A 25,362-nucleotide genomic window follows, 5' to 3' on the forward strand; every position below is an offset into this window, starting at 1 on the left:
TGTTCCCCATCCTGAACCCTCCTCCCTCCTCCCTCCCCATACCATCCCCCTGGGTCGTCCCAGTGCACTAGCCCCAAGCATCCAGTATCGTCACCAGCACAATTTTTAAAAATAACGTTGCTTTAAGGCGGATTCATTTCGATATTTGGCAAAACTAATACAATATTGTAAAGTTTAAAAATAAAATAAAATTTAGAAAACACTAAAATAAATAAATAAAATGTAAATTTATAATTTCTTTATATAAATTAACCTACTTTAATTTTTGAGAATTGCAAGTTTTCATTGACTTCACTACCTTCCCAATTCACAAGGCAAGGGAAGACACTTCCATGACTGTGTTTCCTGTGATGGCAGGAAACATACTTCACTCAACAGGGTTTTCTGCTTAGCCACTGCCATGATGTGTTGTCATCAAGGACATTCTTCATCAGTCTAGATTAGAGGTTATATAGCCTAGGAAGATTTGCCAGAATACTTGATGCTCTTAAATCTTGAAAGGCAATCATTTTTCTATTGTTATCAGCACTGGCTACCATTTACTAAACGTATCTCTGTCTCTCTGGGTTCTTGCTCCTCAGACACTGTCTGCTCCCCATGGGAGACTGCATCTATCTAAACTGTTGTTCCCTCAAAAAATAAGAGAGCAAAGTTAGGTAGAGCCCCAAAGGGCAGATGTTCTGAACATGATTGTACATCTTCAGAGAGAGGGATGTGTTTAAAGCTATCCAAAGAACCTTGGAGTTACTCAAGATACTTGATTTAGTTTTCAGCTCCTGTTGAGTCTCTCCAATAATGAAAAAAATAAAATGTTGGATTAGTCACTATACACTGAAGTCCTTCGGAAGAGTGTCTGCTTCCTCTGTCTCAAATATGGTATTATTTTACTAGACGAATTTTTGCATGAATTAAAAAACAATTTCAAATTAAAAAGTTTTAATGTATATGAAATGATTACTCAGAAGATACCAATAAATTAAAAATTAGACCAAAGTTTATTTAAATTAAGTGTGTAAACACATCTGAAAGTAGGCATAAGCAGAATAAAAACCCACTAGAGGTTATGATGAAAAGAAAAAGGAAACAATAAATGAGAGAAAAGTGCCATGAGTTCTCACAAACTTGGGGTTCCAGCTTAAGCCTTATAACCTAGTCCTATATTGTAAGTGAGTGCTTAAAAACTGTTGTTCAGTTGCTAAGTCATGTTTGACTTTTTGCAGACTTCTGGACTATGGCATGCCAGGCTCCTCTGTCTTCCAATATCTCCCTGAGTTTGCTCAAATTCATGTCCATTGAGTCAGTGATGCTATCTAACCATCTCATCCTCTGCCACCTTCTTCTCCTTTTGCATTCAATCTTTCCTAGTATCAGGGTCTTTTGCAATGAGTCAGTTCACATCAGTGGTCCAAAGTATTGAAGCTTCAGCTTCAGCATCAGTCCTTCCGATGAATACTCAGGGTTGATTTCTTTGGGACGGACAGGTTTGATCTCCTTGCTGTCTGAGGGACTCTCAAGAATCTTTCCCAGCACCACAATTCGAAATAATCAATTCTTCAGTGCTCAGCCTTCTTTATGGTCCAACTCTCAGATCCATACATGACTCTGGAAAAACCGCAGTTTAGAACATACAGACTTTTGTCAGCAAAGTGATGCCTCTGCTTTTTAATATGCTATCTAGGTTTGTCATAGTTCTCCTTCCAAGGAGCAAGAGTCTTAATTTTAACGGCTGCAACCACTGTCTGTGGTGATTTTGGAGCCCAATAAAACCTGTCACTGCTTCCACTTTTTCCCCCCTTCTATTTGCCGTGAAGTGATGGGATTGGATGCCATGATCTTAAGGTTGTTTGAATGCTGAGTTTCAAGCCAGCTTTTTCACTCTCCTCTTTACATCAAAAGGCTCTTTAGTTCCTCTTCGCTTTCTGCCATTAGAGTGGTATCATCTGCATATCTGAGGTTGTTGGTATTTCTTCTGGCAATCTTTTTTTATTTATTTTTATTTTATTTTTAAACTTTACAATATTGTATTAGTTTTGCCAAATATCGAAATAGATTCGCCACAGGTATACATGTGTTCCCCCTCCTGAACCCTCCTCCCTCCTCCCTCCCCATACCATCCCTCTGGGTCGTCCCAGTGCACCAGCCCCAAGCATCCAGTATCGTGCATCGAACCTGGACTGGCAACTCGTTTCATACATGATATTTTACATGTTTCAATGCCATTCTCCCAAATCTTCCCACCCTCTCCCTCTCCAACAGAGTCCATTAGACTGTTCTATACATCAGTGTCTCTTTTGCTTCTGGCAATCTTTATTCCAGCTTGTGATTCATCCAGCCTGGCATTTCACTGATGTAGTCCGCATAGAAGTTAAATAAGCAGGGTGACAATGTGCAGCCTTGTCATACTCCTTTCCCAATCTGGAATCAGTCAGTTGCTCTATGTCCAGTTTTAACTGTTGTGTTTTGACCTATATACAGATTTCTCAGGAGGCAGGTAAGATGGTCTGGTACTTCCTTTTCTTTAAGAATTTTCCACAGTTTGCTGTGATCCACACAGTTAAAAGTTTAAGCATAGTCAATGAAGCAGAAGTAGATGGTTTTTCTGGAACTCCCTTGCTTTTTCCATGATTCAACAAAATGTTGGCAATTTGATCTCTGGTTTCTCTGCCTTTTCTTAATCCAGCTTGAACATCTGGAAGTTCTCAGTTCACGTACTGCTGAAGCCTAGCTTGAAGGATTTTGAGCATAATCTTGCTAGCATATGAAAAGAGTGCAATTGTATGGAAGTTAGAACATTCTTTGGCATTGCTCTTCTTTGGGATTGGAATGAAAATTGACCCTTTCCAATCCTGTGGCCACTGCTGTTTTCCAAATTTTCTGGCATATTGAGTGCAGCACTTTAATAGCATCCTCTTTTAGGATTGGAAATAGTTCAGCTGAAATTCCATCACCTGCGCTTGCTTTGTTTGTAGTAACGCTTCCTAAGGCCCAATTGACTTCACACTCCAGGATTTCTGGCTCTAGATGAGTGACCTCGCCATTATGGTTATCCAGGTAATTAAGACATTTTTTGTACAATTGTTCTGTGTATTCTTGCTATATCTTCTTAATCTCTTTTGCTTCATTTAGGTCCTTACCGTTTCTGTCCTTTATTGTGCCCATCCTTGCATGAAATGTTCCCTTGATATCTCCAGTTTTCTTGAATAGATCTCTGGTCTTTCCCATTCTATTGTTTTCCTCTATTTCTTTGCATTGTTCATTTAAGAAGGTCTCTTATCTTTCCTTGCTATTCTCTGGAACTCTGCATTCAGTTGGGCATATCTTTCCCTTTCTCCCTTGCCTTTTGCTTCTCTTCTTTTCCTCAGCTATTTGTAAAGCCTCCTCCTCCAATCACTCTGCCTCTGTGGATTTCTTTTTCTTGGGGATGGTTTTGGTTACCACCTCCTATATAATATTATGAACCTCTGTCCATAGTTTCTCAGGCACTCTGTCTACCAGATATAATCCCTTGAATCTATTTGTTATCTCCACTGTAATCATAAAGGATTTGATTTAGGTCATACCTTAATGCCCTAGTGGTTTTCCCTACTTTCTTCCATTTAAGTCTGAATTTTGCAGTAAGAAGTTCATGATCTGAGCCAGTCAGCTCCAGGTCTTGCTTTTACTGACTGTATAGAGTTCTTCCCTCTTTGGCTGCAAAGAACATAATCAACCTGATTTTGGTACTGACTGAAGCTGAGGTACCACTGCATAAAGAAACTATCCCCCACCTGGAGAATGTGTTAGACAAAAAAACTTAACTGCAAAGCATTTTCACTTGCTCTTGAGGGAAGCAAATGTTCCCAAATGGTCTGTTTAAACAACCAATGTCTATATTTGCTGGTGGCTGACTGTGCCATCATTATTGCATAATCCCAAAGGACTACTAGGGAGACAGCATTTAGGAGGCAATCAGAGATACTACAAGAGGGTCTTGAAACAGAGGACTCTCTGGTATTTCGCTGGTAATACTTGGTAATTTGCTGGTAATTCTTTCAGTTTAGATTTTTCTTTAGAGAGACTGGAGAAAGGTCAATAGTTCTGTTTCTTTTATCCGGTTTTCTTTGTGTATGCATATAGGAAAAGGCAATGGCACCCCACTCCAGTACTCTTGCCTGGAAAATCTCATGGACGGAGGAGCCTGGTGGGCTGAGTCGGACATGACTGAGCGACTTCACTTTCACTTTTCACGTTCATGCATTGGAGAAGGAAATGGCAACCCACTCCAGTGTTCTTGCCTGGAGAATCCCAGGGACGGGGGAGCCTGGTGGGCTACCGTCTGTGGGGTCACACAGAGTCGGACACGACTGAAGCGACTTAGCAGCAGCAGCAGCAGTATACAACCTGGAGAAGGCAATGGCACCCCACTCCAGTACTCTTGCCTGGAAAATCCAATGGACGGAGGAGCCTGGTTGGCTGCAGTCCATGAGGTCCTTAAGAGTCAGACACGACTGAGCGACTTCACTTTCACTTTTCACTTTCATCCATTGGAGAAGGAAATGGCAACCCACTCCAGTGTTCTTGCCTGGAGAATCCCAGGGATGGGGGAGCCTGATGGGCTGCCATCTACGGGGTCGAACAGAGTCGGACATGACTGAAGTGACTTAGCAGCAGTAGCAGCAGAGTTCAGATCAGTTCAGTCGCTCACTCGTGTCCGACTCTTTGCTGCCCCATGAATCGCAGCACGCCAGGCCTCCCTGTCCATCACCAACTCCCGGAGTTCACTCAGACTCATGTCCATTGAGTCAGTGATGCCATCTAGCCATCTCATCCTCTGTCGTCCCCTTCTCCTCCTGCCCTCAATCCCTGCTAGCATCAGAGTCTTTTCCAATGAGTCACCTCTTCACATGAGGTGGCCAAAGTACTGGAGTTTCAGCTTTAGCATCATTCCTTCCAAAGAAATCCCAGGGCTGATCTCCTTCAGAATGGACTGGTTGGATCTCCTTGCAGTCCAAGGGACTCTCAAGAGTCTTCTTCAACACCACGGTTCAAATGCATCAGTTCTTCGGTGCTCAGCTTTCTTCACAGTCCAACTCTTGCATCCATACATGACCACAGGAAAAACCATAGCCTTGACTAGACGGACCTTTGTTGGCAAAGTAATGTCTCCGCTTTCCAATATGCTATCTAGGTTGGTCATAACTTTCCTTCCAAGGAGTAGTCAAACTCATAAAAACAGAAGTAGAATGGTAGCTGAGGGGAGAGGTAAATGCAGAGTTGTAGAGTTCCAGTTTTCCCAGATGAAAAAGTTCTGGAATATTAGTTGTACAACAATGTACAGGCTGTACAACAATGTGTGGTAGGGGAGACAAATTAAAAACAAGATATGATTCAGTGGGATCAATTCCATAACAAAAGCATACATAGAGTGTCACAGGAGCACAGAAGAGACATTATCTAACTCTCTTTGCTAGACAGAGAGATAAGTAAAGCCAGAAATAATTTGGCATTATGAACAGTTTGGAAAGAGTAGTTTAGGTAAATATGGCAGAGTGAACATATACACTGACTTTTGCTTCCTCTCTAAACCCACTAAAATAATATTAAAACTTTAAAAAAGTTATAAACCTACAAGGACAAAGAAATCAGAAAAGGTGACAACAACACAACTTTGGAAAATGGAAAAGAGATGTACAAGTAATAACAGACTTAGCTAATGCAAAAAAGGCAAATTCCTAACTCAAGTAAGACTCTGATGCTGGGAGGGATTGGGGGCAGGAGGAGAAGGGGACGACAGAGGATGAGATGGCTGGATGGCATCATAGACTCGATGGACATGAGTTTGAGTGAACTCTGGGAGTTGGTGATGGACAGGGAGGCCTGGCATGCTGCGATTCATGGGGTCGCAAAGAGTCGGACACGAGTGAGCGACTGAACTGATCTGAACTCTGCTGCTACTGCTGCTAAGTCACTTCAGTCATGTCCGGCTCTGTGCGATTCATGGGGTCGCAAAGAGTCGGACACCACTGAGTGACTGAACTGAACTGACACATCCAAGTGGAGATGGGAAAATCCTTATCAAGGAACTATGACTAGCCCAAGGTAACTAAGATACTGAAGACAATAAAATGAATGGATTGGATAAATTTGGAGTTTTCAATTTTAAAAAAATTATCATTTTTTTTTAATCTTTGGTCATGCCATGCAGCACATGGCATGTTAGTTCCCTCACCAGGGACTGAACCTGCACCCCTTGCATTGGCAGCACAGAGTCTTAGCCACTAGACCACCAGGGAAGTCTCCTAATCAGTTTTTTAGTGCTCCATTATTAAATGGAGGTTAAGTTGTTTAACCAAGGCTTACCAGACATTGAGGAAAGATATGAAAGACAGAGATCAAAACAAGCAGACAATAAGAGGCTTAACAGGAATATAAAATTTGCAAATACGTAATTATTGGAGATAGAAGTATAAACAAGGAGGGACATGGTAGATCCTAGTGAATTTGGTTGGAGCACACTAAATAAATGTTGGCAATAAGAGATGGCTAGAAGCTCTTAGAGGAAAACATAGGTGATACACTCTTTGATACATATCCCAGCAAGATCTTCTTGGAACCACCTCCTAGTGTAATGGAAATAAAAACAAACGTAAACTAATGGGACATAATTAAACTTAAAAGCTTTTGCACAGCAAAGGAAACAATAAACTAGATAAAACAAAGATAACCTTCAGAATGGGAGAAAATAATTGCCAATGAAACAAGTGACAAACAACAAAATATACAAACAGCTCACGCAGCGCAATAAAAGAAAAACAAACAACCCAATCAAAAAATGGGCAGAAGACCTAAACAGACATTTCTCCAAAGAAAATAAACAGGTGGACAACAAGCACATGAAAAGATGCTCAGTATTAGAGAAACGCAAATCGAAACGACAATGAGGTATCACCTCACACCGACCAAAATGGCTATGATTAAAAAAATCTACAAACAATAAATGCTGGAGAGGATATCGAGAAAAGGGAGCCCTTTGCACTGTTGGTGGGAATGTAAATTGATACAGCCACTATGAAGAACAGTATGGAGATTCCTTAAAAAACTAAGAAATAAAACTACCATATGACGCTACAATCGCACTAGTAGGCATATACCCTGAGGAAACCAAAATTGAAAGAGATACATGTATCCCATTGTTCATTGCAGCACTATTTACAATAGCCAGAACAAGGAAGCAATCTAGGTGTCCATCGAAGGATGAATGGATAAAGAAGTTGTGGTACATATATACAATGGAATATTACTCGCCATAAAAAGGAACGCATTTGAGTCAGCTCTAATGAGGTGGATGAACCTAGAACCTATTATACGGAGTGAAGTGAGTCAGAACAAAAAAGATGAATACCATATTCTAACACATATTTACGGAATCTAGAAAAATGGTACTAAAGAATTTATTTACAGGGAAACAATGGAGAAAGAGACATAGAGAATAGACTTATGGACATGGGGAGAGGGGAGGAGGGAGTGAGATGTATGGAAAGAGTAACATGGAAACTTACATTACTATATGTAAAATAGATGGCCAATGGAAATTTGTTGTATGGCTCAGGAAACTCAAACAGGGACTCTGTATCAACCTAGAGGGGTGGGACGAAGGTTCAAAAGGGAAGAGATATAAGTATACCTATGGCTGATTCATGTTGAGGTATGACAGAAAACAGCAAAATTCTGTAAAGCAATTATCCTTCAATAAATAATAAAGAAATTTTAAAAAATGGGCAGAAGACCTAAACAGACATTTCTCCAAAGAAAATACACAGATGGCCAACAAACACATGAAAAGATGCTCAACATTATAGAAATGCAAATCGAAAAGACAATGAGGTATCACCTCACACCGACCAAAATGGCTATCGTTAAAAAATCTACAAACAGTAAATGTTGGAGAGGATATGGAGAAAAGGGAACCCTCTCGCCTGTTGTGGCAATGTAAATTGATACAGCCACCATGAAGAACAGTATGGAGATTCCTTATAAAACTACCATATGACCTAACAATCCCACTACTAAGCATATACCCTGAGGAAACCATAATTGAAGCAGACACATGTACCCCAATGTTCATTGCAGCACTTTTTACAACAGCTAGGACATGGAAGCAACCTAGATGTCCATCAACAGATGGATATGGAAATTGTGGTACATACATACAGTGGACTATTCAGTTCAGTTCAGTTCAGTTCAGTTGCTCAGTTGTGTCCGACTCTTTGAGACTCTTAGTAACAGTGGACTAATAGTAACAGTGGACTATTACTCAGCTGTAAAAAAGAATGCCTTTGAGTCAGTCCTAATGAGGTGGATGAAGCTAGAGCCTGTTGTACGGAGTGAAGTAAGTCAGAAAGAGAAACACAAACATTGTATATCAACGCATACATTTGGAATCTAGAAAGATGAACCTATTTGCAGGGCAGCAATGGAGACACAGACATAGAGAACAGACTTGTGGACACAGCAAGGGAATATGAGGGTGGGATGAACTGAGAGAAGAACATGGAAACCTACACATTACCATATATAAAGTAGACAGCAAGTAGGAATTTGCTGTGTGACACAGGGACCTCAACCCAGTGCTCTGTGACAACCTAGAGGGGTGGGATGGAGAGGAAGATGGGAGGGGGATTCAGGAGAGAGAAGACATATGTATTCAGTTCAGTTCAATTCAGTCGCTCAATTGTGTCCGACTCTTTGCGACCCCATGAATCGCAGCACGCCAGGCCTCCCTGTCCATCACCAACTCCCAGAGTTCACCCAGACTCACGTCCATCAAGTCAGTGATGCTATCCAGCCATCTCATCCTCTGTCGTTCCCTTCTCCTCCCGCCCCCAATCCCTCCCAGCATCAGGGTCTTTTCCAATGAGTCAACTCTTCGCATGAGGTGGCCAAAGTACTGGAGTTTCAGCTTTAGCATCATTCCTTCCAAAGAAATCCCAGGGCTGATTTCCTTCAGAATGGACTGGTTGGATCTCCTTGCAGTCCAAGGGACTCTCAAGAGTCTTCTTCAGCACCACAGTTCAAAAGCATCAATTCTTCGGCGCTCAGCCTTCTTCACAGTCCAACTCTCACATCCATACATGACCACAGGAAAAACCATAGCCTTGACTAGACGGACCTTTGTTAGCAAAGTAATGTCTCTGCCTTTGAATATACTATCTAGGTTGGTCATAACTTTCCTTCCAAGGAGTAAGCGTCTTTTAATTTCATGGCTGCAGTCACCATCTGCAGTGATTTTGGAGCCCGGAAAAATAAAGTCTGACACTGTTTCCACTGTTTCCCCATCTATTTCCCATGAAATGATGGGACCAGCTGCCATGATCTTCATTTTCTGAATGTTGAGCTTTAAGCCAAATTTTTCACTCTCCACTTTCACTTTCATCAAGAGGCTTTTGAGTTCCTCTTCACTTTCTGCCATAAGGGTGGTGTCATCTGCATATCTGAGGTTATTGATATTTCTCCCAGCAATCTTGATTCCAGCTTGTGCTTCTTCCAGTCCAGCATTTCTCATGATGTACTCTGCATATAAGTTAAATAAGCAGGGTGACAATATACAGCCTTGACATACTCCTTCAAAGATAGTGGAGGTGATGGAATTCCAGTGGAGCTATTTCAAATCCTGAAAGATGATGCTGTGAAAGTGCTGCACTCAATATGCCAGCAAATTTGGAAAACGCAGCAGTGGCCACAGGACTGGAAAAGGTCAGTTTTCATTCCAATCCCAAAGAAAGGCAATGCCAAACAATGCTCAAACTACCACATAATTGCACTCATCTCACACACTAGTAAAGTAATGCTCAAAATTCTCCAAGCCAGGCTTCAGCAATATGTGAATCATGAACTTCCTGATGTTCAAGCTGGTTTTAGAAAAGGCAGAGGAACCAGAGATCAAATTGCCAACATCCGCTGGATCATTGAAAAAGCAAGAGAGTTCCAGAAAAACATCTATTTCTGCTTTATTGACTATGCCAAAGCCTTTGACTGTGTGTATCACAATAAACTGTGGAAAATTCTGAAAGAGATGGGAATACCAAACCACCTGATCTGCCTCTTGAGAAATCTGTATGCAGGTCCGAAATCAACAGTTAGAACTGGACATGGAACAACAGACTGGTTCCAAATAGGAAAAGGACATATGTATACCTATGGCTAATTCATGTTGATGTATGGCAGAAGCCAGCACAATATTGTAAGGCAATTATCTGCCAATTAAAAAAACGAGAGAGAGAAATGGCTAATAAGTATATGGGCCAAACCACAAAGGATCTGTATAACACAAAAGGAGTTTGTATTTTATAGGATCAGGCAGTGGGGAGGTAAGAAGGGATATAAAGTGGAACAACATGGTCAGGTTTGTATTCTGACAAGTTTATTCAGACAGCCCTGAGTGGGAAGAAATTACAGATAGACAAATTAAGAGGTTACTGAAGTAAGTAAAATGAGGAAAAATATAAGGCCTGAATGAAGACAGGAGTAAGTGAGATCAACATGAAAGATTCTTGGAAGATACAATCAAAAGGACATAGGAACCAACTAGATATGCAAAATGGAGGAGAGGAAAAAATCAAAAACACTCTCTAAAATTTTACTTGGGCAAGGAAAGAGATAGTAGTGGCATTAACAGGAATAAGGAATAATATAAAATGAGACACAAGTCTGATGAAAACAACAAACTCTGTTTTAGATATAGTTGAATTTGAGGTGCTTACAGACAAGAGCTATCCACCAAATGAATTGAAATACAGGTTTGGAGTTTAGGTGAGCAGTCTAGGCTAGATCTAAAGATATAGATTTGGTTATCCATTAGATTACCCAAGGAGAGCATAAAGATTAGCATGTGGGTATGCATGAAAAGGGTTGGCTAAGATTCAATGCCTTTATTCATTAGAGAGCTAATGTTATCTGTCCACTGTGGTGCCCTTCAGACATGTTGAGGCAAAAATTTAAAAGGTCAAGAATGACAGATTTAGGAGAAAAATGAGTTGAGCTCAAAATGCTGATGACCACCTAGCATTTAGAAGACAAATGAAGAATCAAAGGAGATCAAAGAGGAGGGCGCAAAAATGGAGGGGGCGGGGAGAAGCTGGAGAAAGTAGTAACAAAGTCAAAGTAAGAACAGGTAATTGTTTAGTGTCTACATGTAACATGCTATGCCTTGTAGAAAAAAACAAACAGGGCATGGCTTCTGCTGTCAAGTAGTCTGCAATCTCACTTTTGAAGAAAGATGAGTAAGAGACAATGAGAGCAGGGCAAAACACAGCAGGTAAGTTCGATAGCAGTATATCCAATAAAATCAGTTTGCTTATTTCATAATTATTCAAATTTTATTGAGCATTCTTCAACTCTATTATCCTGCTGCTGCTGCTGCTGCTGCTGCTGCTAAGCCGCTTCAGTCGTGTCCGACTCTGTGTGACCCCATAGATGGCAGCCCACCAGGCCCCACTGTCCCTGGGATTCTCCAGGCAAGAATACTGGAGTGGGTTGCCATTTCCTCCTCCAATGCATGAAAGTGAAAAGTGAAAGTGAAGTCACTCAGTCGTGTCCAACTCTTAGCGATCCCATGGACTGCAGCCTACCAGGCTCCTCTGTCCATGGGATTTTCCAGGCAAGAGTACTGGAGTGGGTTGCTATTGCCTATTATCCTAAATGAGTCTAAACAGAAGAAATATGATTATATTAGTACAATACCCAGTTTTTGAAAGAGTGCAAAGCAATGCCAATCTTTTGTAAATTATAATACAGCATCTAATTGTTATGTGCACAATTAATTCTCACTGCCATGATATAAGTGTTACCTAATTTCCAAGCAAATGTAACAATTTGTAGATTTAAAACATCTAGACTTACAAACATTTTATTTAATAAGTAGAAAGTTAGATTTTTCCTTACCGAATTTGAATACAGCAAGTTTAAAACAATGTCTGAGATTATGTAAGTGATTAGACTCTCCATCACCTTTACCTGTACTTTATCTTGAATATTCAGTTTGGAGAAATGTTCTTGATTTAATATAAAGTGAGTAAAGGATATAAAATTATATAATTATAGCTCGATTTTTATGAAAGACAAAGATAAACATAGATAAAAGACTATAAATGTACTGCTGCTAAGTTGCTTCAGTCGTGTCCGACTCTGTGCAACCCCATAGACGGCGACCCACCAGGCTCCCCCGTCCCTGGGATTCTCCAGGCAAGAATACTGGAGTGGGTTGCCATTTCCTTCTCCAATGCAGGAAAGTGAAAAGTGAAAGTGAAGTCGCTCAGTCGTGTCCAACTCTTAGCGACCCCATGGACTGCAGCCTACCAGGCTCCTCTGTCCATGGGATTTTCCAGGCAAGAGTACTGGAGTGGGGTGCCATTGCCTTCTCCATAAATGTACTAAATAATAGCAAATAATATCCATTATATTATATAATAATAATAATTGCAAATATATTAAATGTTACTAGAGGGACAACAGATTTTTCTTTTGTTATTTTGACAGAGGATGAGATGGTTGGATGGCATCACTAACGTGATGGACATGAGTTTAAGTAAGCTCCAGGAGCTGGTGGTGGACAGGGAAGCCTGGTGTGCTGCAGGCCATGGGGTTTGCAGAGTCAGACACAACTGAGCGACTGAACTGAACTAACTGATTTCTACTTTCTTACACATTCTCTACAATAAATAGATATTAGTTTTATAATAAGAAACAAAATTTCCTAGTTTCTTTTTAATTAGATTTCTGCAAAGGTAGAAAACAGCAGAAGACATACAGAATCAATGGTTTATATTGATATTTTTAGAGGCACTTATATCTTTTCATTTTTAAAGGTCTTCAGTTCAGTTCAGTTGCTCACTCGTGTCTGACTCTTTGCGACCCCATGAATCGCAGCATGCCAGGCCTCCCTGTCCATCACCAACTCCTGGAGTTCACCCAGACTCACGTCCATCAAGTCAGTGATGCCATCCAGCCATCTCATCCTCTGTCGTCCCCTTCTCCTCCTGCCCCCAACCCCTCCCAGCATCAGCGTCTTTTCCAATGAGTCAACTCTTCGCATGAGGTGGCCAAAGGACTGGAGTTTCAGCTTTAGCATCATTCCTTCCAAAGAAATCCCAGGGCTGATCTCCTTGTAGTCCAAGGGACTCTCAAGAGTCTTCTCCAACACCACAGTTCAAAAGCATCAATTCTTTGGCGCTCAGCCTTCTTCACAGTCCAACTCTCACATCCATACATGACCACAGGAAAAACCATAGCCTTGACTAAATGGACCTTTGTTGGCAAAGTAATGTCTCTACTTTTGAATATGCTATCTAGGTTGGTCATAACTTTCCTTCCAAGGAGTAAGCGTCTTTTAATTTCATGGCTGCAGTCACCATCTGCAGTGATTTTGGAGCCCCAAAAAATAAAGTCGGACACTGTTTCCACTATTTCCCCATCCATTTCCCATGAAGGGATGGGACCGGTGGTCTTACGCCTCTTAAATCAACATAAATTCAGGGAAGGCAATTATGTTATTTCTTCTGTGAGTTCCTACAATCTAAACTTCTATGCTCTGCAAGAGGGCACTGTATTCTCAGGACCTAATCCAAAAAATACTTGTAAAATGAATTCCCTGAAACTAGTTTGGTAGGTCAACAACTTTTCCCTACCTTCTTACACTAACATTTGTCATAGTTAAACCAAACAATTCTATAAATACTGCCCTACATTTTAAAAAAATCACACATTCAGTTCAGTTGCTCAGTCGTGTCCAACTCTTTACCTTGGTATATACTTTTGCATACAGTGTTTAATTTAATATCATTTTATTTAAGAAAGTAAATAATAATTATTAGAATTTTAAAGTATTACTGATATTTCTTCAGAAAGTTTTCATTTAAAAAAGTGATTTTGAAAGGGTTTCAACATTCTTATGTTTATTATATTTACCTGTTGAACTTTGTTTCTAATCATTTGTCTTCTAAATAGTTAATTAACAGAAACTTCAATTAAATAGAGTAGAGAGATCAGAAGAGGGAGCTCTCACGCTCTGTGACATGGCTGAGTCCAACAGGAAGAAAAATTACTCTTCTTTCCTGGCAAGGATTCAGCCAATGAAAAGCCACAGACTCTTGGTTTACTACAGCCCTCCCAACTTCCCTTTCTCCTCTATAAAAGAGTTTTTCCCTTGCTCTGCTGAGACTTGCACAGGGCCTACCACAACTGAAGACTCCAAATTGTAATTTTGTGCTGATCCCAAATAAACCCATTTTTTCTGGAGAAATATCTGGCAGTCTATTTTTTTGGGTCAACACCCTTTAGAATGATTGATGGCAAAGTTATTAAGTGTATAAAGAATTTAGAAATTGAGTCAACAAATAACGAATTTTAAAGTTAACAGTACTCAGGTTAGTTGCTATAAACCTTCCTTGGCTTTTACTTTATTTCTCTCCCACAGATTGAGCACACTCAATATTTGGAATTAATTATGGGAGTACCGATTAGTCACACAACCCAAGGGGGAATGAGGTGATGGACAATGATAAATAACTAAAGCTTATCTATTTAATTGCCAAATTTTATTTCAACTAGTTTTAAAAGAAATATTTCTAAAATGTTTAACCTATTTTTCTTCCTTTCAGGCAGAGTATACTCAACACAATTTAACCTTTGGGATGACTTAAAGATATCATAATAGCATTTTAATTATGCATGATGGTACTTAGAGAATCACACTGATAACTGTTGATTTGCCTGCCTTTTTGCTGGAAAGTTCCAGAGTGTTACAGACTTTGCTTTCTGTCTTTTCACCTCTTGCTCTCTCTTCCCTTCCTGTCGTTTTATGAACTACTTGATGCAAGCAGAATATCCTTTCCCTAATTACTTTCCCAACCTATAACAAATAAGAAACAATAAAACAATCACATTTCATTTATTAGCCATTCAAAGATGAAAAGCATAGTCCCTGGCAGTCCTTAAAACATTAACAGTTTAATTATACTAAAAAGGGTGCCATGAGAACCCAGAGGATGGCCATCTAAAAAGTTCGGGGGTTTCAGAGATGGCTTCCTGGAGGATCTAGTTCTTAAACTGAAAAACAAAGGATGAGTAAGTAGGATTTGACAGGCAAAAGAAAGTGAGAAAATGGATAGAGAGGAGGATCAAGTGTACAAGCAAAAGAAACAGCATGGTAATAACAAAAATAATGATACCTCACCTTTATTACTGGAGGGGTTAATTTACTAAAATCCACCTAACAACTCTATGAGGACAATTATTTTCATTTTAAAGATGAGTAAACTGTGGCACAGAAAAACTGTTTTGTGCAAGGTAACACAACTAAAGTAGCAAAGTCAGAACTTGGGCGGCTTGACTCTAAAGCTCACACTTTTAACCACCATGCTTTATTGCTTATTTATCCAAAGTTATGAAATCTAGAGAGAATGTGATGTTTTGGGAGAGCTACTACAAGAAATGTTGGAAGATTGCAAATGTGCCTAAGTATTGCAGAAGAGAGGGCAGAAACCAGATCTGAGGAGCCTAGTAAGCCAGGCACAGGTGTTTGGATTTTATCCCATGGGCAATGAGAGTCACCCAGCAGAGGAGTAGCAGTATCACATTGCCTTTGATAAAGATTTCTGAGAGTCAGAACAGAGAAAAACAACCAGAGGTTAGACTTCCAGACAGGAGACTATTCTAGAATGCTATGTGTGAAAATAAAGATCTGAACCAAAGCAACAGAAGTGGGAATGAAAAGAAGGGGACAAATTAGAGATAATTAGGATATTGAATTTATAGAATGTATGACTGGGATGAAGAAAATTAATAATAGGGAGAAATTAAATATAGCTCTAGTCAAAGCAGAAAACAGATTTTGAGGGGTGTCAAGGTTAATATAAAAGGTTAACTTTAGACGTGTTTGAAGTGTTTGTCGGACAATGTATATGTGTGTGTGTGCACATGCTTAGTTGCTCAGTCATGTCCAATTCTTTGTGACCCCATTAACTGTAGCCCACCAGGCTCCTCTGTTCTGGCAATTTTCCAGGCAAGAATACTGGAGTGGGTTGCCATTTCCTACTCCAGGGGATCTTCCCAACCCAGGGATCGAACCCGTGTTTGTACCTTCTGCACTGGCAGATGGATTGTTTACCACTGAGCCACCTTGGGAGCCCTCTTTGTAGGACAATAGGAAGAAAGTGAAGGGGCTCAGTTGTGTCTGACTCTTTGAGACCCCATGGACTGTAGCCTACCAGGCTTCTCCGTCCATGGAATTTTCTAGGCAAGAGTACTGGAGTGGGTTGCCATTTCCTTCTCCAGGGTATCTTCCCGATCCAGGGACTGAACCTGGGTCTCCCGCGTTGCAGGCAGACACTTAACTGTCTGAGCCACCAGCAAAGCCCTTGTAGGGCAATAACAACATAAAAACAGTTACCACTTACACTGAGCTAATACCAGCCACCGGCCAAAGATAATTTACATATGTTGATCCACAGAATTGCCAAAGCAACCCTCTAAAGTATTCATATTAATTTCATTTTACTTGAGGCAACTAAGAGGTTAAGTAACTTTGCCAAAGGTCACACAGTTATAAGTGGCTGAGCTGGGACTTAAGCCCATGTACCCTAGATCAGAGTGTATTCTGCCTTTAATAGAGCCATCAAAGAAGAATGGCTTAGACTAAAGATAGGATTTGAAAGTCATCAGTATACATAGACAGCAGCTCAAGCCATGAATTTTCATTTAGATACAGAGTGTGCAGTTTTTCTCCAAGTATGGTCCTTCAATCACTTAGGTATAAACACCTTGAGGATATTTTATAAAGTGAGGATTCCTGGGCATCCCCTAGGTCTATGTAAATAATCTCTGGGATAAGATGCAGAAATATGTAATTTTCACTCTCTAATTGATTCTTATGCAAAAGTTTGAAGATCACTGATAGGAATGAGCAAAGAACGGAGTAACAATGACATTGAATTTATTAGAACTATGTCCACAATGGAAGCAAACAAGTTCTGAAGAAGTATAGTAAGGGCCTAAGCAAGCATCCGGAGAAGGCGATGGCACCCTACTCCAGTACTCTTGCCTGGAAAATCCCATGGACGGAGGAGCCTGGTAGGCTGCAGTCCACGGGGTCACCAAGAATTGGACATGACTGAGCGACTTCACTTTCACTTTTCACTTTCCTGCATTGGAGAAGGAAATGGCAACCCACTCCAGTATTCTTGCCTGGAGGATCCCAGGGATGGGGGAGCCTGGTGGGCTGGCGTCTATGGGGTCACACAGAGTCGGACACGACTGAAGTGACTTAGTAGGAAGCAAGCATCTGATGGATTTTTTAAATCAAATCTAAGCTACCATGTATTATAAGATGCACTAGTCTCTTTTATACCACAAGAAGAGAAAAATAGGAAAGCTCTCATGTAAAGCCGGAACAACAGAAGAGCTAACAAATACAATGTAGAATACATGGAAACTAAAACCACAATGCAAAAAGAGACAACAAGAAAACTTGCAAGTCTCTACCTTTTAAGTACTGGGCACCAGCTAGAGGGAATTTTATCCAAAAGACAGTTCTTACACAGGTTTATGATCTGAATTCACACTACCAGCGGGGTATAAAACAAAAAAACCTGTAATGCTCAGAGAATTTAATTTAAAACAGTCTCAGGTAGCAGTGCAAATGACTGCTAGAGGCAAATGCAAGTCCTTTCTGAAGTAATCTGATTTCAATCTAGGACAATAATGACTACAAGATGTACCCCTATTTTGGAAGTGTTTTAAATGTGAAAAAAATATGTTTTAGAATTACAAAAATACAGTAAATGGCATGTAAACCAAGGAGTATTCTGAATACCCAGACACTTTGGGATGGAGTGTCAGTGGAGTGGCTACTTTCTGGCTCTTGAGCATACTTCACACATAATTTCATATAGGTGTTGATTTATTTGTAAAAGAACTACCAAAAAAGATTATTAAAAATTATAAAAATCCTTTTCCTCCCCATCACAGTAAACATTTTAAATCATCTCTTTAAATATAAAAAGTCTCATCCATAAAAAAATATAAACCAAACACAAACAAAACAACCAACAAGTGAGATCAGACAACTTGTACCCCAGAGTCCATGTAAATGCTTCAACATTCTCTGGAACTTCGAGAACTAGATTGCAAAATTCACCCCAGGCCCTGGTAACTGTCCAGACATGACAGGAGGAAGAGAAAACTTTGCTCCTGCCAAGGAAGATGATTTACTGTCCCAGTCCAACACTCGGGGTTCTTTCTTTCACTCACAGGCCACAAACATACTAACTTAATATTTTCATTATATCCAGAATATCCTGGCCCCTTTTAAGAAAAGCTGATCACTTCTCAACAAAGCCACCATGAAAAAAAATTTCTTTAGCGCTTTCATAATTTTCCAGAAAAGGAGTGTATTCCTGGTTCAGACAATGCACTTTTCATCTTTTCCAAGGGTAGTATAAAGTGAAGTTGCTCAGTCGTGTCTGACTCTCTGCGACCCCATTGACTGTAGCCTACCAGGTTCCACCATCCGTGGGTTTTTCCAGGCAAGAATACTGGAGTGGGTTGCCATTTCCTTCTCCAGGAGATATTCCTGACCCAGGGATTGAACCCAGGTCTCCCACATGGTAGGCATTGTAGGCAGATGCTTTTACTGTCTGAGCCACCAGGGAAGACCAAGGGTAGTATAAAACATTGCACAAATCACTTGCCATGACTGCTCTGGGATCTTATAAAACTGCAAGTTCACTGAATAGAAGCATATCATCCAAATAGGTTGTTAGAGGACTAAATGGCTTTAGAGTGAAAGTTAAGCACTAATTGATCACTGTGAGAAGTCCCCCAATTCAAAAGTGTGACTTACAAATATACTAATTATATAGCCAAACTGCTGCCTTCTCCCTGCTTTTAGTAGACGAAGGTCCTCAAAATCTCTCTCAGAGTGCAATCTATCTAGAGCAACTGATAAAAGAATTCTAATCTGATTCTCTTGCCACTCCCTACCACAGTACTTTCACTAAGGAAAGCTACTTCCTTTCCCAGGAGCAAATGTATACATATACGTATGTACACGAATACAGGGATTTTCTAAGACTGCAGAAAGTGAAGTTTCCGACACCCCTATCTGCAACTTAATATTAACTTTCCCACAGAAAAAAGAGAATAATGGTTTTATATAGTGCCACTACTATTCCAAACATGTCATAAAAATACTGTTTCTACATCTATCTGTTGAAATGTGTTTTTGTGTGTGTGTATGTGCAGGAATTGTTTCATCCTCAAAACAATCCTCTGAGCCAGAGGCTATTTCTCTCTCTCTCTCTTTTTTAATATAAATTTATTTATTTTAATTGGAGGCAAATTACTTTACAATATTGTATTGGTTTTGCCATACATTGACATGAATCTGCCACGGGTGTACATGTGTTCCCCATCTGAAACCCCCTCCCACATCCCTCCCCATCCCATCCCTCTGGGTCGTCCCAGTGCACCAGCCCCAAGCATCCTGTATCATGCATTGAGCCTGGACTGGCGATTTGTTTCACATATGATAGTATACATGTTTCAATGCCATTCTCCCAAATCATCCCACCCTCTTCCTCTCCCACAGAGTCTAAAAGACTGTGCTATACATCTGTGTCTCTTTTGCTGTCTCGCATACAGGGTTATCGTTACCATCTTTCTAAGTTCCATATATATGCGTTAGTATACTGTATTGGTGTTTTTCTCTCTGGCTTACTTTGCTCTGTATAATAGGCTCCAGTTTCATCCACCTCATTAGAACTGATTCAAATGTATTCTTTTTAATGGCTGAGTACTCCATTGTGTATGTGTACCACAGCTTTCTTATCCATTAGTCTGCTGATGGACATCTAGGTTGCTTCCATGTCCTGGCTATTATAAACAGTGCTGCGATGAACATTGGGGTACACGTGTCTCTTTCAATTCTGCTTTCCTCAATGTGTATGCCCAGCAGTGGGATTGCTGGGTTGTATGGCAGTTCTATTTCCAGTTTTTTAAGGAATCTCCACACTGTTCTCCATAGTGGCTGTACTAGTTTGCATTCCCACCAACAGTGTAAGAGGGTTCCCTTTTCTCCACACCCTCTCCAGCATTTATTGCTTGTAGACTTTTGGATAGCAGCCATTCTGACTGGCATGAAATGGTATCTCATTGTGGTTTTGATTTGCATTTCTCTGATAATGAGTGATGTTGAGCATCCTTTCATGTGTTTGTTAGCCATCTGTATGTCTTCTTTGGAGAAATGTCTGTTTAGTTCTTTGGCCCATTTTTTGATTGGGTCATTTATTTTTCTGGAATTGAGCTGCAGGAGTTGCTTGTATATTTTTGAGATTACTTCTTTGTCAGTTGTTTCATTTGCTATTATTTTCTCCCATTCTGAAGGCTGCCTTTTCACCTTGATTATAGTTTCCTTTGTTGTGCAGAAGCTTTTAATTTTAATTAGGCCCCATTTGTTTATTTTTGCTTTTATTTCCAATATTCTGGGAGGTGGGTCATAGAGGATCCTGCTGTGATTTGTCACAGAGTGTTTTGCCTATGTTCTCCTCTAGGAGTTTTATAGTTTCTGGCCTTAAACGTTTAGATTTTTAATCCATTTTGAGTTTATTTTTGTGTATGGTGTTAGAAAGTGTTCTAGTTTCATTCTTTTACAAGTGGTTGTTCAGTTTTCCCAGCACCACTTGTTAGAGATTGTCTTTTCTCCATTGTATATTCTTGCCTCCTTTGTCAAAGATAAGGTGTCCATAGATGCATTGATTTATCTCTGGGCTTTCTATTTTGTTCCACTGATCTATATTTCTGTTTTGCGCCAGTACCATGCTGTCATGATGACTGTGGCTTTGTAGTAGAGCCTGAAGTCAGGCAGGTTGATTCCTCCAGTTTCATTCTTCTTTCTCAAGATTGCTTTGGCTATTCGAGGTTTTTTGTATTTCCATACAAATTGCGAAATTATTTGTTCTAGCTCTGTGAAAAATAGAGTTGGTAGCTTGATAGGGATTGCATTGAATCCATATATTGCTTTGGGTAGTATACTCATTTTCACTATATTGATTCTTCCGATCCATGAACACGGTATATTTCTCCATCTATTAGTGTCCTTTCTTTCACCAATGTTTTATAGTTTTATATATACAGGTCTTTTGTTTCTTTAGCTAGATATATTCCTAGGTATTTTATTCTTTTCATTGCAATGGTGAATGGAATTGTTTCCTTAATTTCTCTATTTTCTCATTGTTAGTGTATAGGAATGCAAGGGATTTCTGTGTTGATTTTATATCCTACAACTTTACTATATTCATTGATTAGCTTTAGTAATTTTCTGGTGGAGTCTTTAGTGTTTTCTATGTAGAGGATCATGTCATCTGCAAACAGTGAGAGTTTTACTTCTTTTCCAATTTGGACTCCTTTTATTTCTTTTTTTGCTCTGTTTGCTGTGGCCAAAACTTCCAAAACTATGTTGAATAGTAGTGGTGAAAGTGGGCACCCTTGTCTTATCCTGACTTTAGGGGAAATGCTTTCAATTTTTCACTACTGAGGCTAACGTTTGCTGTGGGTTTGTCATATATGGCTTTTATTATGTTGAAGTATGTTCCTTCTATTCCTGCTTTCTGGAAGGAAATTTTTTTTTTTTTTTTAAGTAATACTATTCACAGGTCAGGAAGCAACAGTTAGAACTGGACATGGAATAACAGACTGGTTCCAAATAGGAAAAGGAGTTCATCAAGGCTGTATATTGTCACCCTGTTTATTCAACTTATATGCAGAGTACATCATGAGAAACGCTGGACTGGAAGAAACACAAGCTGGAATCAAGATTGCTGGGAGAAATATCAATAACCTCAGATATGCAGATGACACCACCCTTATGGCAGAAAGTGTAGAGGAACTCAAAAGCCTCTTGATGAAAGTGAAAGTGGAGAGTGAAAATGTTGTCTTAAAGCTCAACATTCAGAAAACGAAGATCATGGCATCCGGTCCCATCACTTCATGGGAAATAGATGGGGAAACAGTGGAAACAGTGTCAGACTTTATTTTTTGGGGCTCCAAAATCACTGCAGATGGTGACTGCAGCCATGAAATTAAAAGACGCTTACTCCTTGGAAGTAAAGTTATGACCAACCTAGATCAGATCAGTCGCTCGGTCATGTCTGACTCTTTGCGACCCCACGAATCGCAGCACACCGGGCCTCCTTGTCCATCACCAACTCCCGGAGTTCACTCAGACTCACATCCATCGAGTCAGTGATGCCATCCAGCCATCTCATCCTCTGTCATCCCCTTCTCCTCTTGCCCCCAATCTCTCCCAGCATCAGAGTCTTTTCCAATGAGTCAACCCTTCGCATGAGGTGGCCAAAGTACTGGAGTTTCAGCTTTAGCATCAATCCTTCCAAAGAAATCCCAGGGCTGATCTCCTTCAGAATGGACTGGTTGGATCTCCTTGCAGTCCAAGGGACTCTCAAGAGTCTTCTCCAACACCACAGTTCAAAAGCATCAATTCTTCGGCGCTCAGCCTTCTTCACAGTCCAACTCTCACATCCATACATGACCACAGGAAAAACCATAGCCTTGACTAGACAAACCTTTGTTGGCAAAGTAATGTCTCTGCTTTTGAATATACTATCTAGGTTGGTCATAACTTTCCTTCCAAGGAGTAAGTGTCTTTTAATTTCATGGCTTCAGTCACCATCTGTAGTGATTTTGGAGCCCAGAAAAATAAAGTCTGACACTGTTTCCACTGTTTCCCCATCTATTTCCCATGAAGTGATGGGACCGGATGCCATGATCTTCGTTTTCTGAATGTTGAGCTTTAAGACAACTTTTTCACTCTCCACTTTCACTTTCATCAAGAGGCTTTTGAGTTCCTCTTCACTTTCTGCCATAAGGGTGGTGTCATCTGCATATCTGAGGTTATTGATATTTCTCCCGGCAATCTTGATTCCAGCTTGTGCTTCTTCCAGTCCAGCGTTTCTCATGATGTACTCTGCATATAAGTTAAATAAACAGGGTGACAATACACAGCCTTGACGAACTCCTTTTCCTATTTGGAACCAGTCTGTTGTTCCATGTCCAGTTCTAACTGTTGCTTCCTGACCTGCATATAGGTTTCTCAAGAGGCAGATCAGGTGTTCTGGTATTCCCATCTCTTTCAGAATTTTCTACAGTTTATTGAGATACACACAAAGGCTTTGGCATAGTCAATAAAGCAGAAGTAGATGCTTTTCTGGAACTCTCTTGCTTTTTCAATGATCCAGCGGATGTTGGTAATTTGATCTCTGGTTCCTCTGCCTTTTCTAAAACCAGCTTGAACATCAGGAGGTTCACAGTTCACATATTGCTGAAGCCTGGCTTAGAGAATTTTGAGCATTACTTTACTAGTGTGTGAGATGAGTGCAATTGTGCAGTAGTTTGAGCATTCTTTGGCATTGCCTTTCTTTGGGATTGGAATGAAAACTGACCTTTTCCAGTCCTGTGACCACTGCTGAGTTTTCCAAATTTGCTGGCATATTGACTGCAGCACTTTCACAGCATCCTCTTTCAGGATTTGGAATAGCTCCACTGGAATTCCATCACCTCCACTAGCTTTGTTCGTAGTGATGCTTTCTAAGGCCCACTTGACTTCACATTCCAGGATGTCTGGCTCTAGGTCAGTGATCACACCATCGTTTTTATCTGGGTCATGAAGATCTTTTTTGTACAGTTCTTCTGTGTATTCTTGCCATCTCTTCTTAATATCTTCTGCTTCTGTTAGGTCTATACCATTTCTGTCCTTTATCGAGCCCATCTTTGCATGAGATGTTCCTTTGGTATCTCTGATCTTCTTGAAGAGATCTCTAGTGTTTCCCATTCTGTTGTTTTCCTCTATTTCTTTGCACTGATCGCTGAAGAAGGCTTTCTTATCTCTTCTTACTATTCTTTGGAACTCTGCATCCAGTTGTTTATATCTTTCCTTTTCTCCTTTACTTTTTGCTTCTCTTCTTTTCACAGCTATTTGTAAGGCTCCTCAGACAGCCATTTTGCTTTTTTGCATTTCTTTTCCATGGGAATGGTCTTGATCCCTGTCTCCTGTACAATGTCACGAACCTCATTCCATAGTTCATCAGGCACTCTATCTATCAGATATAGGCCCTTAAATCTATTTCTCACTTCCACTGTATAATCATAAGGGATTTGATGTAGGTCATACCTGAATGGTCTAGTGATTTTCCCTACTTTCTTCAATTTAAGTCTGAATTTGGCAATAAGGAGTTCATGGTCTGAGCCACAGTCAGCTCCTGGTCTTGTTTTTGCTGACTGTATAGAGCTTCTCCATCTTTGGCTGCAAAGAATATGATCAATCTGATTTCAGTGTTGACCATCTGGTGATGTCCATGTGAAGAGTTTTCTCTTGTGTTGTTGGAAGAGGGTGTTTGTTATGACCAGTGCATTTTCTTGGCAAAACTCTATTAGTCTTTGCCCTGCTTCATTCCGTATTCCAAGGCCAAATTTGCCTGTTACTCCAGGTGTTTCTTGACTTCCTACTTTTGCATTCCAGTCCCCTATAATGAAAAGGACATCTTTTTTGGGTGTTAGTTCTAAAAGGTCTTGTAGGTCTTCATAGAACCATTCAACTTCAGCTTCTTCAGTGTTACTGGTTGGGGCATAGACGTGGATTACTGTGATATTGTATATTCAAAAGCAGACACATTACTTTGCCAACAAAGGTTCGTCTAGTCAAGGCTATGGTTTTTCCTGTGGTCATGTATGGATGTGACAGTTGGACTGTGAAGAAGGCTGAGCGCCGAAGAATTGATGCTTTTGAACTGTGGTGTTGGAGAAGACTCTTGAGAGTCCCTTGGACTGCAAGGAGATCCAACCAGTCCATTCTGAAGGAGATCAGCCCTGGGATTTCTTTGGAAGGAATGATGCTAAAGCTGAAACTCCAGTACTTTGGCCACCTCATGCAAAGAGTTGACTCATTGGAAAAGACTCTGATGCTGGGAGGGATTGGGGGCAGGAGGAGAAGGGGACGACAGAGGATGAGATGGCTGGATAGCATCACCGACTCGATGGACTTGAGTAAACTCCAGGAGTTGGTGATGGACAGGGAGGTCTGGCATGCTGCGATTCATGGGGTCACAAAGAGCTGGACAGACTGAGCGACTGAACTGAACTGAACTGAACTGAATTATCATTGATGTCCATGATACTGAGAAACCACATAATCCAAAAATCGTTCTTAACTATCAAAACCTAAACTATATCCATCTTATCCTAATATTATGTCATACTATGAAGTTTGCCAACAGGTACTCTATAAATGGTATATATGATGACTTTTCACAAAGTGAACTC

The 25,362-nt window shown here is 40.3% G+C and overlaps 1 protein-coding gene across 8 annotated transcripts in view; it reads right to left on the minus strand.

Moving 5' to 3' along the window:
- Positions 1 to 25,362, minus strand: part of CEP57L1 (centrosomal protein 57 like 1) — a 91,268-nt gene that overhangs the window by 31,872 nt on the left and 34,034 nt on the right. The window lies entirely within an intron of this gene.

Source organism: Bos indicus, chromosome 9, assembly GCF_029378745.1.
Source record: "Bos indicus isolate NIAB-ARS_2022 breed Sahiwal x Tharparkar chromosome 9, NIAB-ARS_B.indTharparkar_mat_pri_1.0, whole genome shotgun sequence".
Taxonomy (NCBI): Eukaryota; Metazoa; Chordata; class Mammalia; order Artiodactyla; family Bovidae; genus Bos; species Bos indicus.